The sequence below is a fragment of the Colias eurytheme genome, chromosome 2, assembly GCF_061535395.1.
Source record: "Colias eurytheme isolate Ceu_HAF_F1 chromosome 2, ilColEury1 Martin Lab GWU primary, whole genome shotgun sequence".
Taxonomy (NCBI): Eukaryota; Metazoa; Arthropoda; class Insecta; order Lepidoptera; family Pieridae; genus Colias; species Colias eurytheme.
Genome location: NC_142981.1, coordinates 8,793,665 through 8,812,526, shown reverse-complemented (window position 1 = coordinate 8,812,526; position 18,862 = coordinate 8,793,665). Strand labels below are relative to the sequence as shown.

At 32.2% G+C, this 18,862-nt stretch overlaps 1 pseudogene; it reads right to left on the bottom strand.

Annotated features, from left to right (window-relative positions):
* Positions 1–14,308: 14,308 nt before the first annotated feature.
* LOC149910559 (uncharacterized) lies at positions 14,309–17,340 on the bottom strand (annotated as a pseudogene).
* Positions 17,341–18,862: the final 1,522 nt, after the last annotated feature.

Genomic DNA, 18,862 nt, shown 5'->3' with positions numbered 1-18,862 from the left:
AATAAAACGTGGTACAGCGTTGTTGAGAGCAGTTTATCTGTCTATGCAAGTTGATTAAAACACCGAGTATTGATATTTGGATTGCAGTTTCATTTGGTAACGTTGTTTATGAACTGGATGTTTTGTTGATAAAAATATCCGTCTATATCACGGTTTTGCAATGCAGTACAAATAAAAATAAAATACAAATACAGATTGAATTGAGAGCTCCGAAAAGATGATATTCTAAAGTTATTGAGGAAATTGCTTTTCTTCCACGCGTATTTTAAACTACACGAACGTTTTTGTAGATGGAAATTTAGTGTTAATAACTGTAACCGATACTAAGCAAAACATCCGCAATTCCGCAGTTTTACTCATGCAGTGTTTACCTATCTTTTTTTAATGCTGGTCATACTTTTCACATGTATTTTTAATAAATCATTTAAAATACCACGAATGGTCCGGGAGCCAGCAGCAGATTTTATGACCAAGTTCCTCTCAAGCGGTAATTAGTAAAATGCATCAAAGTATAGTATGTATTATGAAGCCTCGTGAACGTCAGCTGGAGCTCGGTTGGGGGGAAGAGCGGTTGTAGCCTCCCGTATCAGCTGACGGTTTTTCCACCAAGATACAGCCAGCTGACATATATATTTATCCACAGTTACATATAAGCTATCATCAGGTAAATTTTTGTTTGAGAGGAAATAGCGGAAAATAAATTTTTCTTTAAATTTAACTTTCATGTTCGAGACACCAGCTGACGTATAATACACCATGTTGTAACCAGCTGACTATTTTTTTTCGTTGAGATATTGGGTTAGCTACAATTTGACAATTTTTTAGCTGAGAGGAAATGAATGAATGAATGTATTTTTTTTCCTATGTGCGTGGGAGGCTACCACCGCTCACCCCCCCAACCGAGCGCCAGCTGACGTTCACGAGGCTTTATAATACTATACTCTCATGCGTCTGACGAATTATCTCTTGAGAGGAAATAGTTAACCAAATTTGCACCTGGCTCCCTAACCAGAATAAGTATACTTTATAATGACTGTGTAATATTTCAATGATTTAAGAGAGTTGTTCATTTAAGATTGCCTTTTCTTTTAGTTATTATCTTACTGGGTTTCAATTGCCTGTACTATATTATGTCCATTTACTTACGATTTTGTACAATCTATAGTTCGTTTTTGTTTATGCTCTACATTTTCTCTACAATAATCCTATTAGAAATATTTAGAATGTATATCATGCAGTTCTAAGTTAAATTTGTGTATCGTAAGACATTAAACTAACGAGGTAACCGCAAGGAAAGGGCACACTAAGGTAGCACGAAGTCAGGTTAGACAAACATTACCAACGACCAACTTATACTTAGTTACTTACGACTTTAACACTTGGTGTTTTCTATACTTATAGAGTAATACAGTTATGCATATAGATTAAAATGATTTTCCCTATAAGTTTCACTTGATTTGTTATGCTTTGGCATTTCATTGTTGGTTATTTTCATAGATATTGTTGGTTTTATTCTAAAGTTCTAACTCAAAATGAATAATTATAACTGTAACTTTCTTTCCTATTATTACTTGGTTGATGTAGCTTGGCTTTCAAATAAAAATCAAATCAAAAATTCAAAATTGTTTGTTTGGAATTGGTTTGGAACGAAATACCATAATGTAAATAAACTTATTATTACGATGACACCCTTAAAAGCTTGTTAGCTGTGGAACAAGAGCTAACGCCCGCCATGAAAGGTTCACTTATTAAGTATTTCAACAAACATATTATACAAAATTATGAGTTAAAAAATTTACAGCAAAGTACAAAAACATGCTGAAAATTTCACCAGTCGAAAAAATAATAAATCCTTCAAAACTTGCACTGCGCGAAATAACTTCAGTAAGTTATGTTTCCTAGTTCTGAAGTGAAAGTCATAACAAAAGGAATTCAGAGGTCCGAGTCACTAATAGAAAGGCCAAAGTGTCACTTTTAGTCGAGCGTTGCTGACGTTTGGGGCAATTTGGGAGATATACCCAAGAGATGCAATTTCCCCTTCCGCCTAATTGCTTTCAAGGCTTCGAACCTAGTTAGTACGACTGCTGGCGGCCTTTGTATCGCCTGAATGACCTGACTTGATCTGCTGAAAATTACCCGAGCTAGTTTGCGGTTCAAATGAAAAACTTAAGCTTTTTGCACTTAGCGGAATGAAGTTTCTTATAAATGATCTTGGGTAACTAAATATACGTAATGTACGCTTTCAATACATCATTTAAAGAAACTGTGCTATTTATACGATATACCTATTTGAATCAGTATAATAGAATACTTTAATGAAAATTAGGCTCTAGAGATGTGGTATCTATGTTTCACCGCATATAACGAAAATTCGCTGCCAATATTTTCATAAGGAAAATAACATAAGAAAATAAGATTCATGATAGATTCGTTCAATGATTACTGTTGTTGGTTATGTAAGATATCTTATTGGATACTTCTACCTAATTTTTTTTAATTAACATATTTCGATCGGAGAGATAATATACGAAAGGAGTTATATAATATTTTTACGGCGTACAGAATGGGGCCGAATATTTTTATATCCGTAAATAGATTATGGCTATGGAATTTATGAATAGACAAGCGGGTGTATTTACAGAAACGGTCCTTATCGGAAGAAAATGCAATAAACGATGTACCGTCGGCCCGACAGTTTTCCTGTTTTGTTATTTTATATCGACTGAGAAGCAATTACGACAAATTGAACTAGAAAAATTCTCCGGTCCAGGACAAATGTTGTTGTAATTTATAAACTAATTTATACATTTGTATCAATAGTATGAAATCTATTATATTGTTATATCCTTTTGTTTTATTTGGACAGTGTGAGTTTTTTAGATATCATTTTTACCTATAAGAAATTATGATTAACTTAACACAATAAACACATGTTAAGATTAATTTTATTCTAGGTTGAATATCAAAATAAATTGAAACTACATTAAAACAGCCTACAAGTATATATTCACGAAGATAAATCAAGTGTGTGTTGCCAACTTTAGGAAAGATAAGAAAAGATTTATGATCATTTTTTTATTAGAACCGTAATCTAGCACACCTTTATGTTTTGCGTTTTATCTGGATCTCAATGAATGTGTCTACACTTTGAAATAACGTTTAAAAGGGTTTAGATATAAAAATGGGTCAGTAGTAAATCTAAAGTGTAATTTGATAGTTATTTTATTATCCTTAAAAGTACATATTCTTTTCGGAATGCAATAATCTGATATGAAACTGCGTAAATTTCATCGAGAGAACTATAATTATTAATAGGTGCAAATTGCTCAGTGGTTTAATAAATATACCTATTAGTAAATAGTTTGCACTTTGCAATTCCACTAACTACTGTTTCTTTTGTTGCAGGTGTAAAACTTCAAAGTTAAACTTCAAACATTTCTGTATCAATTTGATCCGATTGCATATAAAGTGCTCGTGGAACTCTTAATTTTTAAACTTTAAAGTGCCTGAATCGTTAGTACTAATAGAAACTGAAAACCCCCGTTAACTGTTAATGTCCGTGTTAATAAGGTTGTGTTTTTAATCTATACTTTGTATGAAATAAGGCAGTTTTTACTGAACGTGCTCATCAATCATCTTATAATGATATGAAGGTAAGCTTGTCTGCTTTTTTATAATTAGTGTAATTGCGAAAGTTTTTCAATAATTTATTATTTGGTGAGGTTCGTCCCAACACTATTTATCTTCATGACGGAAGTAAAAACAACGTGTAATTTTGAAAAAGTATTAAGTATATTATAGAAATAGGGAAATGAATAATAATATTGATTATCAATTCGCTTAAGAGACCTAATCGCGCCCTAATCGCGCGACCTAATTCCTGAATTGAATTTAAAACTACTTAGCAGTCTACGCTCACTCGAATACTTCTGAAGTAATACGCAAATGGGTATTTTCCAATTTCATTAATCGGTTTCCCGAATCAAATAGGATTAGTCCGAATTAAGTACTTATCTATTATTGTATTGGCCCCACTCCAAAAGTCGCGACACTTGCCGTGGCCTTCTGCAAGGTTAATTATCTATATATACATGATAATATTTACAAGTGCATGCGTTTAGCGTCACCATTCATGTTTTAGTTCAGACATTCAACTCATCGACTAACAGTTTCTCAACTCAGTAAAACAGAATAAGATTATACCAATGTAGATCGATAGTAACAATGCGGCGCCGAAGAGCACAAAAAATAGATGCTTACACATTCGTAGTTTCTAAGCAAAGTCCTAAAATTTTAAAGTATCATTTTTTTAAATTAAGTGATAATAGTATCCTTATTTCATGTTCTAGAGTGAAAGCCTTGAAGTGAGAAATTATGTAAAAAGCGATTTAATTAATTATGACTTCACCATTAATATTAGGAAGGCTACAATTCCAAATTTCTAAATGAACATGAAATCTGGCATTAGACCAAGAAATTGATAATAATTTTTCAAATCACTCAATTTATTATAACTTCTTTGTTATCTGCCGTATTGAGAAAACTAAGAAGTATTAGAAGAAAGGATACATAAACAATTTATTTTTACACAACGTATATCTGTTAGCACTATGACAGCGTACCTACCTACCTATTAATTTTCAACAAGGATATAATTTATGATTTCTTTTATCTCCAAACAATTCCACGTATTCAATTTAAATATTCACTTTGTTTAATCATAACTGTTAGTTTCTGCTCTTACGAATGATTTAAAACAGTAAACCGTCAAATAGTCAGCGCTGGAAAATTGATGGGCCCATTCAATGTAGCACATATATACACGCGTGCAAAATGTAGTCATGTTTGAGGCATATGAGGCTTGTGTCGACAATTTAATCGTCTGCATTGGCTGCAATTGAAACACGGATAGACAATTTTGGTCATTGATGGCCTCGTCGCCACCTGGCGTACTGAAAAATTACATCTAGCTTCAATATAGCCTATCTTCATCATCTACGTATTCCAACTATGTTCGTCTTTGGAATGTCATATCAAAATAGAGTTCTATTTTAAAGAAAACATGATCATTGTAAAACTTCCTTGTTGTTTTACGTTTTCAGTAGTGGGTAATACCGAGCTGCGTCGTTGTATTTTACGAACTATTAAATAGCTAATAAACGTTTTAATGACTATGTATTACATTCGCCATTCAAATAGCAATTTCAGAGAACGGCTAGATAATGATTTTTATGACCTTACAACTCTATATAAAAACAGTAAGTATGAGTGTATGTAATTTATGAGGCGTAGCTCGTAACATGGCTTTTGTTGAAAAGGCGTGGCGTTGTGCTTCAATCAACGACAGGAAATTATGGTTAATTTTCATTAAAACAGCTTTCGGACGTTATTATCCATATTATACTTACTCGAAATCGAACGCAATTACAGGTTCAATTTCAGTAAATACAGTTAATAGTATCGCTTATGCCGGCGCAAACAATTAGCTATATTAGCGAATTAGTTGCAGTAGTCAATACCTAAATATACCTAATATATTGAGTAAAAATTATGTCAACAAAATCCAAAGAGCATCTGCAAAGATGTTGCCATAACAATGTATTCAAAGTGCTAGAGCACAAGATATTTCTCAAAGTATCACGACTGTTTGCACGGGAGCAGGAGTGCGCATAATGTTTACACTAGTACTATTTGGAACGAAGAGAAATGTTTTTCAGAAAATCCTTCGATTACACTTGCAAGAAGTTTTCATAATACGTGACAGGAATGTGTATTGAAAAATTCAACACAGATATTTTTCAGTCTCAAAGAAAATGCATTGTCGAAGAATTTCTCTAACTTGTATCTTTTTAGATCTAACTTTGGGGCTCTCGTAAGGCATTGCCTCTAGGGGCGTGTTGAGCTCTGACTTAAATCAATTTTATTTTGTTCAAGATGGCTCCTAAAAGATTCTAACGTTGTTGTAATATCAACATTTCTCAAAGAGATTTTTTAAATGTACTCATATGGTTAAATATATAGTCCGTATTTTTAATAATTTCCAAAATTGTTTCAACGAATTATAAATAACTATAGGTTATTTATAATTCCTATAGTTATTTAGGATATTACTTACATGCTTTATTTAAAAAGAATATCGGTAAAATGCAATTATTTTATGAGAATTTATTTTGCTCTCCTTTCTTACACACACTATACAATACACTATAGTTACGGACAACACAAAGCAAACACAAGGGTTTTCTTTAAAGCTCCGTGATATCGACTTGGCCCGTATCCCAAGATGCAATTTGGGGCCAGACGTGACCTAACATGAATATCCGCAATCGCCCATTCCAGGATTTTTTAACCAAAAACATAGCGAAAATCTTGTTTCATAAGAAAAAATGCCGCTAAATCATCATTTTTAATCAATGTTACCTACACATGTAAAAATAGACTTAATTTGTAACTAAAATACAACAGAACATTCATTACACAATGGCGAATTTATTCCAAAAACGGACCACAATGTTTTATTTCGACCCCGGTTCTGAATTATACAGTGGTTTTATTTCAAAAAACGTTAAAAATAGGGTTCTTTATGAATTCGTGGATTTATATGGAACGCAAATTATGAGGCAGACCTTCATAGAAATGTTAATTTTGTTTTATTTGGCTTTATTTTGGTCGACTCCATAGGCAGTTGCATGTCTTCAAGATAATTTCTGTGATATCTATTATTGAAATGAAAACAAGTGGAGTGTGAAGAATATAGACGAAGCTATGTAAACATCAGTGTGTTGGAACACCTGTGAAAATTTCCGGTCGTTTGAAAGCTTGTTTAGAACTGGCAAAGTGACGAGCAATTGTTATTGTTGAAAATTCTTATATTTCTCTAGGGCTCGATATTTATTCAAACTGACAACGAAATTATTATTCTTTACAAAATCTGAGATATTCTCTATCATTCAAAGAGGTCAGCGGTAAACACTTATAATATAACACCACCACGATAAACATATATAGGAGTGATTTTTCGATCTAAATAAGATTAATTATCTTATAATATTTGTATAAGATATATAGTAGAATAAGTAGATACATAACTACATATTACTTACCTATTATATAATAAAACACGTATAAAATGTAAGAGAGGACATGTTATAATAAAAGGTTTCATGAACTTTATAGGATTTTTACTACTGGGTAGAGATTAAGGCGATTAACGGAAGCCATTTGCGAATAAACTTAAATTTGATTTACAGTACCGGACGTATTGTATTATTACGGATTCAATCGTATCTAAAAATAAAATACTTTTACATTGGGTTTATAATGAAACCAACTATTTTTTTTTAAATATATGTCGTGTGTAGGAGATAAAGAACCCTTAAAACTCACTTTTTAAACTCGTTACTAATAATGATACAATGGAAAATGTAATCGTTCGATAAAAATACGATTCACGTAGATCTTGAATAAAATTAAACTGGAATGAAATTACCTTAATTACACATTGAATTAAATAGTTTTATGCAAATGACTTGGTATCCAACGTTCTCTTTGTGAATCGTGAACTCTGAACGAATTCAATTATTATTTACAGATTGAATCAACCTTAAAGTTACATTATCGATGTTGTTTTTGGCGAACAATTTGCGTGTAGAGGGGGGGTGGGGTATGACGCACGCGGGCGCGGGCGGGGCGGGGGCGCGGTCCTTACGTCACGTGTAGCGTCAGATGATCCGTTATAACTTGAAGATATTTTTTATAGGGTTAAGTTTCATAAATTGACTTCAAATCTGTGTTTAGTATACTATACTTATGATGGAAATACAATGGCATTATTTTAAAATTCTCATAAGATGATTCTTGTACTTTTTAGATACATATACATATGTATACGTGTTTAAGTAGATACTAATAATTGATTGATACTTCCGTCATTCATAATATAATGCCAACCTTGTTTTTTCCGTGAATGCTTAAAAATAATTGTACATTTATATTTTCATGAGTCGGCTCCATCGACAATGATTTTACAATTGCATTCGTATTTTATAATCGTACAATCCATTATAAATAAAATTTAAATAACAAATAATACACCAGTCATCAATCTTACAACAACATTTTCATTTAGCAAGGTCGAGAAAAATATGTTACGTAGAAGTAGGCTGTTGTAAAACGCCAAGCGGTCTGTAGCTACTCTACGGCGTAGCAATGGGTTGCTCATTGTTCTAAGTCTTGCGCACGTTAAACACAACCGTTTATAATACCTATTGAAACTCAGCTCAGCCATGTACTTGGAGTGAATTCTAAACACCCAGTTTAAAGATATTGTCACAATAAATATGTACGTATGCACATTGTGTATGTTTGAAATAAGTATTGAACTTTTGTAGCATCTGTTTGTGCACAAAAATAATACAATATTTCTTATAGATTAACATAATTCCTAAGTATCCCAGTTTATATTTCTTTAAGAAAATAATTAAGTAAACATAACACCCTATTAAATGATTATAAAATAATCAAAGATCTAGTTTTATTGTAGAGTAAGTATTTACTTTAGTAAGTATTCATTTTCGTAGACAGATAAAATTTACACAGATCTGTTTTGGTGAAATTAATCGAAGATACATTTGCGGTTACTACCACTTTATTGAGCACTTGATAAGCATAAAATTGTGCCGATTGCCATACACATGTATTAACTTAATGTTTTTATTCGTACCGCTTTAGGAATATATGAATACTAGCTGTCCCGGCGAACTTTGTACCGCCCGCGCCCTGTCAATGAATGTTGTGTTACCTTGCTGAACTAATTTAGGCTTTGATGAACGTAATACAATGATACAAAATAAATATTTATATGGATTGATATGTAATAGTATTTTATTTTATTACTTCAAACACGTCTCAGAGAAAAATGACTGAATTTTAATAATTTGTGCAGCATGGATTAACTCTTTTCATTCTTTAACTGTTATCGACCACGCCATCGTTTCGTTTCACTTTAGTTTTGATAATAATTTTACCATTATCATTGGGCGATCGACGCTGATACAGTGGGTAACCATCGTTGCCTGTGATGGTCTCTGCTATCAATTTTCGTGGATACCTTTTGGTACACTCACTGTCAACCATGCATGGTGGTTGATGGTGGTTGATGGTGATGGTGGTTGATGGTGTCACACTATCCATGAATCATATTCGTGATACTTAACAACGTTATGTCGGTCTAGATCGGTTTCAGGATTAGCAATCCCCGCACACTCATATATTTTATCTGCCCGAATCCTTTCGACTAACCAAATTAAAATGTGTGCATGCTGCAAGCCAGATTGTTGTCATTCGATTGAATACATCCATCATTGAATAAGCCCAAAGATGTGTTCCATTAATTTAACTCATCAGTGATCGGATTTTTTGCTTGAAAACACGTGTGGTGATGTCGTGCCGATCACTTGATATTTGTCCGGGAAGCAGCAGTTGAATAATTTCCATCCATTTCGGATTACATAATATAAATGTAATGAATAAATCTGGCCGACCATAATGACGAACATTGCATCTTGCGCATATTCACTTGGGCTACCTGTGTATGTCGCCGGTAATATAATCAATAGACCAACATTTTCTGCACCTTCTTCTGTGCTAATTGCATCGCATAAATGGATGTCATCTTCAAAACGCAATTTAGCTTGTTTAATAGCAATTTGATAGCAATATTGTTGAGGCAGTCGACGAAATCGCAACAAATAATTGTCAGAATTTTTACATTTTTATAGAATTTTTTTAATAATAATTAATCGAACTAAACTTCTTGGTTAGTTTCCCCACCAAAAATACCTTATTAATTTCTGAAAACACGCGTAAACACAAACATTTGAGGAATTTTTATGTATCTGCTTTTATTGCACTTTTTAATAATAATTGATTTTAAAATAAATACAAACAATAAATATTCACCCTTTTTAATTTTTTATTATTTCACACATAATACATTTTTGAACGCATGAATGTCAAACATTATTTTCCGTATTTGACAGGATTGACAACTAATGATCGACATGTACGAAAATCAAAATTTTGGGAAAATATTTATTCGTCTAGTTTTTGTTGTTTTTATGATTTATTCTTCTATTCTGGATGGAGACAAATCCAACGAATCTAAAACCATGAAAATTGGTTCAGTAGAACTCGAGTTATAAGTGTTGGAACATACAGACTTTCTTTTATATATATAGATTGCATTGATACGAATAAACACCCGGAAAAAAAAGCCGGATTCCGGAATACTATGATAATAATCGTTTATTGAATTTACATATTTTCTTACCTCCTTCTTTTACCTTCGACGCTTTATTAAATCCGTGTTAATTATTTTAGTAGGAATTATAATAATTAGTCTTATTTATCATTATCTTCTACCTACTATCAAATTATTTTAGCTTTAAAAAAATATTTGTTAATTTTCAATTAAATTTTCTTATTAGAAAATGGTCTGTATTTTTTAAGTATGCTCCAATCCTTTTACATCACATAATATGAGTACATTTTTATTTCGACACCGTCCAGTAATATATTATTATTCTGAAAATATGGAATTAACCATCAAAAACATAACACCCATGACAGCACTTACCTCACTATAACATCTACCATTGAATACATTTAAAATGCTTTTAATGTAGCTGCTAATTAAGGAGTGGTAAGCCGTGAGTGCATACAGTTTTAATATAAAAGAGATTGATGCTCCGAAAATGGTGGTGTGGTCCGCATTAATGGTCAGCTTTCCGCAAAAGGAGAAAAAACTGTTATTCACTAATGGAACAGTCGAGATTCAAGCTATTAGTTACATGTATGATGTTGCTTTTTTCATTCATTTTCTGGCATGCGGAATAAGAGCCAGTATAGTTATGTGTTAGTGTTACATCATCTATGTTTAAAAGAAATGACAAGCATATTTTAATTGTTCCTTTATTAGCACTTTTTCCATATTTGAATAAGAATAGAGCTGATATGTAGCGGGCTTACCTTTATCACGTCTAAACAAAATATAAAATTATGGAAGCGAATATTTCAATGTTACAATAATTTATTTCTACACAAACCTTATCTTATATTTCGTATTCCATGGGAACCTGTTTCAGTTTAGTTTCGGTTTGATATAAATTTAATATTTGTTTTTAGCATACATGTATTTGAACAATAGTGTAACATGTTTAATTATATCTATAGTATTATTGCTCATCATTGTTCCTGAATGCAGCACAGATAAGTCCTACACGGGTTTCAGTATAACATCTCGACATATACATAATAAATGCATAATATAACGCTTTTTACAAAATTGCGGTGGAATATTTTCTACGATATGCAGTCACGGTTGAACTTGTTGAACTTTCACGTGAGCACACGTGTTTCGTCCTTATACATATGTAATATGGAGCATTATCGCGTGACTAGAATTCTTCGATCAAAATTGGATTCATAACGTCGCGATGCAATTTGGATTGCGAGCTGAACGATATAAAGTAATACCCTTAAACACTTTCTCATTAAAGAAAGTGCTTTAAGAACTTTGACGGAATGAACAGCTAAGTTGCAAGTTACCATGACAAATCAATTTAGTATGGAAATAATTTATGAAATGTTTTGAATTATAAGAACTTAGAACTTACATAATAATATGCACTTATTTAAATATTATGGTATAAATATGTATTGATATGGTTAAATAAAATATTTAATTCACTTTGGGGTATAAACTATGTATGTTAATATGTAATTTAAAAGCTGACCATGGTTTCAATTTTGGGTAGCCGTGACTTTTAAATCTTTAATTTATTACGTTACTAATCAGTAAAGTTTATGCACAAAATTCTAAAATGTCTAAGGAATAATAAATTGTATTTACACTCAAAAGTTTTCTATTTTTAGTCACTCATAAAAGTCTGGATGTCATGTTTGTTTTAATGGCAATTTGACGGACGTTAAAACGACATCATGAAAGCACGAGCAAAATAGAGTCTGATAATAAATTAACGAGTTTTTTGGTAGTTGATTAAGGTTTAGAGCGATTCAATTTCCGTAAATTAATTGAGCAATTTTTGAACAGCTATAAATAGCTGATCAACAAGTTTGAAGCAATTGCGATGAATATAACTATATTAAGGAGTTTCGATCGTGAACCCTTTTCAGTGCTTCGTTAACAACGAATTGTTTATCCAATTAAAAGTTCACAAAACAAACGGGGCTGCAAAAAACAAGCAAGGGCGCGGGCTTCTTGCCTAGTTTGTGTTACGACATCTTTATTGTCTTTATTGATGTGTTTGTGTGATATTTACATTCTAAACGATTCTATGCACATATGCAAAGCTGCTGAAAAGGAAGCTAGATGCAATGCAAAAATGGAAGTCATTGTGAATTTTATTGAAGAACTTCTTTATTAGTCTCTTACACAATTTAATAAATCTTAGCATTCATTTATTTTTTATGACTACGTTTTCAAAAACTCTTAGAAAATAAGGATTTATGTTTATTAATATTATTTACATTCATACGTTCTGAATATTTAAAAGCCTGGTTCCTATGAGATTCGGGAGTTTTGCTTCCTTGGATTTATCTGCGCTTAATTTTTGGTTTTCATTACTGTGAAAAGCTAGAAAAACTATACAAAAAAACGATTGGATGGAAAAGTATGATATAAGATAACACATAATATTATGCTAAACATAGAAATACTCGTACATAATACAAATTCTAAGCACTTACCTCCTGTATTGTAGGAATAGCGTTTTCGCGTGCAACGAATGATTCGATTTACATTCTAACGGCAGACCAATTTAGAAATATTATCGAGTTTTTTGTTCATAAAAAAATAAAATAATTGTTGCAAAAAGTTCCTGCAAATCAGATAATGTTTCATTGTTAAACGTATTTGGGTGAATTTCAACAAATGCCATTTTTCTTATCATATCGGTGAACTTTTTCATTTATATATATTTTTTATTTTTTTCATGTTTAATGTAATATTTAGGATACTAAATACTCCCTTATTGGTAACCATCAACGTATCTTTTAAGACTATGGAGAAAATTCAGTTTGAATTCTGGTTTCCACCGATGTGACAATCCGGCACCGATTATCTTTTCTGTACACCGATATGATAAATTTATTCACCGATGTGATATACATATACAGCGATATGATAATCTATCCACCTTTGAACATCAAAAAAGAAATAGTAGGCTTATACATTTTTGAAGGAGTGACTAAGAACTGAATACCTGAACTAAGGGTATTATTTTCTTAGAATAAAAAATAATGTTTTTTTTAATTATCATTGTGTTTATTTAAAAGAAGTATAAAAAACAAAAATTTCTTGTACGTTATTGTACAATACACATTTATTAATGTGGCGATCAAGCTAATTGTTTTGCCATGTGTAGGTACACTTAAAACATTGTGGCGTTCTAGGTTCAACAATACTAAGAATAGAAACTTTATATAAGAAAACTTTATATACCTAATTAATCAGCCTTTTAAGTTTAACCTTAATCATAACAACACTACAATAATCACAGCTTTAATTATCACTTAATTTAATATTTTTAAAATCTTTGTTCTCAGTGCGTAAGTATCATAGATTACATAGAGATCGCTTATATCTTACATCTAGCAAATAATCTTTACCCTTAAAAAAAAACTTAAATTAAATCTGTCAGTATAATTTGGTTATTATGTTAATCAGCCTTTAAGTTCAACATAAATCACTACAGAACTTGAACCGTCTTCGTACTCCACTTTTATTAAATTGCACCATAATTAGACTTTTAAGTCATAGAAGACTATGTAGTATACCTATAGTTAATCACAGCACTTAATTACGTACTTTTATAATTATTATCTGTTACAACAATTAAACCTCTTTTTTTCAATTAAAACTAAAAACAATAAAAATAAAAATTTTAAAAACAAATCAGCCCAGATCAAAATAAGTCATCATCAGTGTCACTGCAACCAAATATATAATTAAATCTCTGTTTGATGTCAGGAGTTGGTTTACGTGGCTCATTTTTTTCTTTTTTAAAGTTAATTTTAGATTTTATTCTAAATATTTCCTCATCGGTGTCACTGTCTTCCACGGTAGGACTTGAAAATCTATTAGATGCTTTTACCGTATCCTCTTTATTTACGAATTGAGTTGATTCCTCTAAACCAACTAAAATGTTCGTGTCAATTTTCTCTAAAAATGAACAGGCAGGAGTACTTTGATCAAGATCTACATAGTTCAATAGCAAATTTTCAGACATTTTTGTCGAAGAGGATGATCTGGGTGCCGCATTTTCCGAGATTTTTAATGTATTTGATGGTGTAAAATACTTTGAATGTGATGGCTGTGGGAACAAAATTAATTTGTCAGTTAACTTTACTGGTCGCATTTTAGTGATATCTATTTTGGATTTAGTTCTGGATTTTTTATTACTCGAAGTAGAAAGTTGAGGTTTAGACTTAATTTCGTGTTCGGTTGACAAATTGTGGAAGTCTAGATGTTTGCCATGTGGACATTTAACAACATATTTCATACATTCATCTTCTATACAAGAAAGTCGACGTAAAACTATACGATTTTTAGCTTCTTTAGTCCAAATGACTTGTTTGACTTGCAATGTTCCACGAAATGTGTTCAAATTTGTAGGGAGAAGCCAGTCCTTTTCTTCAACTTCATATTCTTCTACAGTACTAATTTTCACGCCTTGGACAGCAGATTTTAAATAGTTTACAAAAGAGTCTATATTATTCATATCACCATCGTGTGCAACAAATCGATCCGCCGTTCGCTTCAGTAGCCCACCTACTCCATCTGGCGCACCTTTTCCATGACCACATTCACTATAGTTCCATATTATGTTAGTCAGAGAAGAGCAGTAAATACTGAGTTGGGACATAATATAAAAAATTTTCTTATTCCGATACTGGCCTGATGGAGAATCAGAAATAATAATAAGATTCTGAACAATTGGAGCTTCCTGTTTAATTTCTTCTAATATTGGAACAAGGTGAGCCCAAACGGCGGCAGCATCATGGCGCAGTGAAGAACTAATAGTGCAGAAACATTGAGTTGTTATATTCTCTTCCTTATTTTTATAGTAAATTACAGCAGTGTGTAATGTGAATTGTTGACGACTGCCACCAAAGTGCATAGATTGTATTTCGGACCCGTACTTGGAGCTATAGTTCTCACTAAAGTCAATGTGAACGACACAATCCTTTTCAGTCATGTTTTGTTTGTAGTGCTTAAAAGCTTGACTTTGATTTCGTATATTACTACAATGTGTTAAGAACGGTTTCAGATTGTTTTCAAATATTTTGATTAGTTGTAATGGTTTAACGGTTATTTTTACTTTTTCTACATTAACGGCTATTTTATCGACTCCATTTTTTTTGTAATTCTTTTTTATCTTCTTCCAATTCCAATAAATAACATCTTTGGAGTTATCAAATTCTTGATAATTTAAATGACGATTCTTACAGACAGGACATGTTCTTTGCAGGCATTCTACCTTAAAAATATCACAGCAAATACTACTTAGAATTTCAGTCGTGGTGTTTTCTTTTATGATACGATTTCTTTTTAAAGATGATATAACAAGATCCATGTTCTCATGTTTCTCACATAGGCATGTATTTCTCAAGTTTAATTTTGGCTGCGTGACCCAAAACGGCCTCATTCTTGTAAAAGTGACGTAACTGATTGGAGGGTAGCCCGAAGTCAAATACTTTTTGTGTAAATTTTTAATTGTGTCTTTCATCAGCCTTTTCTGTTTTTTTACTCCATTTTGTGTGACAGTATCCTTTTTACCTGGGCAAAGATTTGAATTTTCATCATCCTCAAAAAACTGAACAACAATCTTACGGATACGTTTTTGCAGGTCTATATTTTTTGGCTTCGTTGGGATTCGTCTCACTTCTAAATTACTCTGTTTTAATTTCTTAAATTCTTGATGTAGTCTCATGTATCTCTTTTTGTACATTAGTTTCTCTTTATTAGCCTTTGCCAATTGTTTTCTTAAATCGTGTATTTGCTGAGTTTTAACGTTTTGATATTTACGAAATTTCATTTTAATGTCTTGTTTGAATTTAACAGTATTAAAGGATGTGTCTAAGTTAGGACTATTTGGGCGTAATGTTGATTCTTCTGAATTTATAGAACTAATACTTGGCGTTCGTAAAGGAGATGCTATTGATAAATCTAGGGGACTGCTTGTACGTAAATAGTGGGAACTACTCGCTACTATGGCATCAATACGCAAATTAGGACTATTACATCGAACATTCTGTCGCAATAGCCGTGGGCTATGAGGTCCTATTAGTTCTTGAGAAATACCGGGCTCATTATCTTGATTTTTCGGTAGCGATTCTGCGTCATTGGTCTCTGAAACACTTGTTGGGTTGTTGCGGGCACCATTTGCCTTATTTTTTTTCCGCTGATAATATGCACGGGCACTGATTCGGTTTTTCTTTTGTGCATTGCGACGTGCATGTGCAGTCATTTGGCTTCGGGTTAGGATAAGTCCAGCTGCCTTTCTTTTAGCTAAGCGTTCTCTGTCTTTTCTTAAATGCTGCTCGTTTAACACAGGATCACTTTTGATTTTAGCTTTTCTTATTCTTTCCATCAACCTCTTTCTCTCTTTTTTCTCCTCCTCGTTTAGTTTTGATTTCAGCATTCTTAAACAAAATTAATCTTAAACAAAATTACTCGAACGAATTGTGTGCGGCACGAGCTGCACACAAGTTAATATTTATGAAAGTTAAAAAATATAATATGTGTATATGTATGTATATAATGTATGGTTGTAGGTATGCTCCATTGTTTTTTTGTTTACTTTAATGAAATGACACTATGTCTACCAATATGATAAAATTACACCGAGGTGATAATATGATCTACCGATGTGATAAAACAATCCACCGATGTGACAAAACTATGCGTCGATCATGAATCAAAACACCGATATGATATTTAAGACACCGATTGATTTTTCTTATCACATCGGTGTAAATTATCACATCGGTGGTAAAAAAGACCACCGATTACAGCGATATGAGAACAGCGACGTGAGAAATTATCGACTTTTTTGAAAATTATGAAAAATGTATAATATTTAGGCTAAATTCAAGTACCTATAATGATGCTAATTTACTTACTATGTCTGTTAGAACCAAACAATCGTAATAAAACTTCACATTACACTAGAAAAATGCAACCACCGATAATATAAAATAATTGCTTGGAAGTAACTGAAATGTCGTACTTACGTAATTGGCGGGAATATGCAGCGATTTGACACACGTCCGTCCTGACTGCGCACTAGCACACACTAACGAGGGAAATAAAATTGGGGTGGGGACACTGTCGGACTCATCGATGCAAAGTTAGGTTTAAATTACTTTTGTGCAGCGATATGACAAAATTTTGCGAGACAAGTACATTTATGCCTCTCAGTAATAAATATTATGAATTACGTAATAAAATATGCTACATATTAATAATAAAACTAATATTCTATGAAATAGAATAAGTTCTATTCTTAAGTTACTTATTTTTATAACGATATAAGCGTTTTTGCTTGTAAAAAAAGTAGAGGGACAGCACCGATGTGACAAAAATAGAGGTTTATGTATTTATTTCTACCTTTGTAAATAGACTTAGACAAATAATATTTTATGCCACAACCCAATAAATACCTAATGAATACAAAAAAAAATAGTACAGAACAATATTCCTTTTTTCAAATACTAATTTCAATGAAGACAAAAAAAAAAGTCGTTTGGGAAATTCACCCATTTCCGTTATTTATGAATGCACTGGTTTTACTGCTAATGTCTAAATCTTGCATCATGTTTGTTTTATAATAATTGAATTTTTATATACCTTATAGCCATAATGCATTCTCTTCTTCAGTTGGTGTAAACTATATGTAACAGTTTATTATTATTAACTGACAGCGTAATAACCGCTCTTGAAATATTATGCTGTTGTTTTAAAATATATTCCAAAACTAGCTGTTGCCCGCAGCTTCGCCTGCGTGGAAAAGATAAAATTTCATGGTACAAACTTTCATCCCCTATTTGATCCCCTTGGGGGATGAATTTTCTAAAATCCTTCCTTAGGGGACGCCTACGTTATGACATCTACCTGCATGCCAAATTTCAGCCCGATACGTCCAGTAATTTGGGCTGTGCGTTGATAGATCACTATATCAGTCACCTTTTAGTTTTATATACATATATAGATTAGTGCCAAATTACTACAACAGATCAGGTGCGCAAAATGGATTTTAATAAATTATCGGTAAGCGTGGGCGAAGGTTGGGGAGAAATTTGTCTAATTAGTAAGTGTTTAACTATTTCAATAAGAGTTTATTTGAACAGCTTCCTGTACACATGTTAAGCGCTTGTTTCGAAGGCCGCATTAATCACTAAAGCGCTGCATGTTCGTTCCAAATTATCGGAAATTAATGATAGCAGGTAACCGACTGATGATGCTTAGTTTTATTAATGGATGTCAGTGATGGCAAATAATTAGTCTCCATATATTGTAACACCATCTGCGTGTTTCACGGCCATGTCACACACTAACACTTATCTTTGTGAACGTGGGTGGAGCTTTCTTTAGAGTTATTTATGCAGAAACGTGTATTAGGTATGCGCTGTAAATTATTGTGAAATCAATCTAAGACGAAAGATATTTATTACTCTGATATCCAATAGTGAGCTCATTTTTATTACGATTTTCGTATTCGTACCAGAAATTTAAATTTAATGATACTAAGAAGTTTTAGCTGTAAAAAATTATCTATAG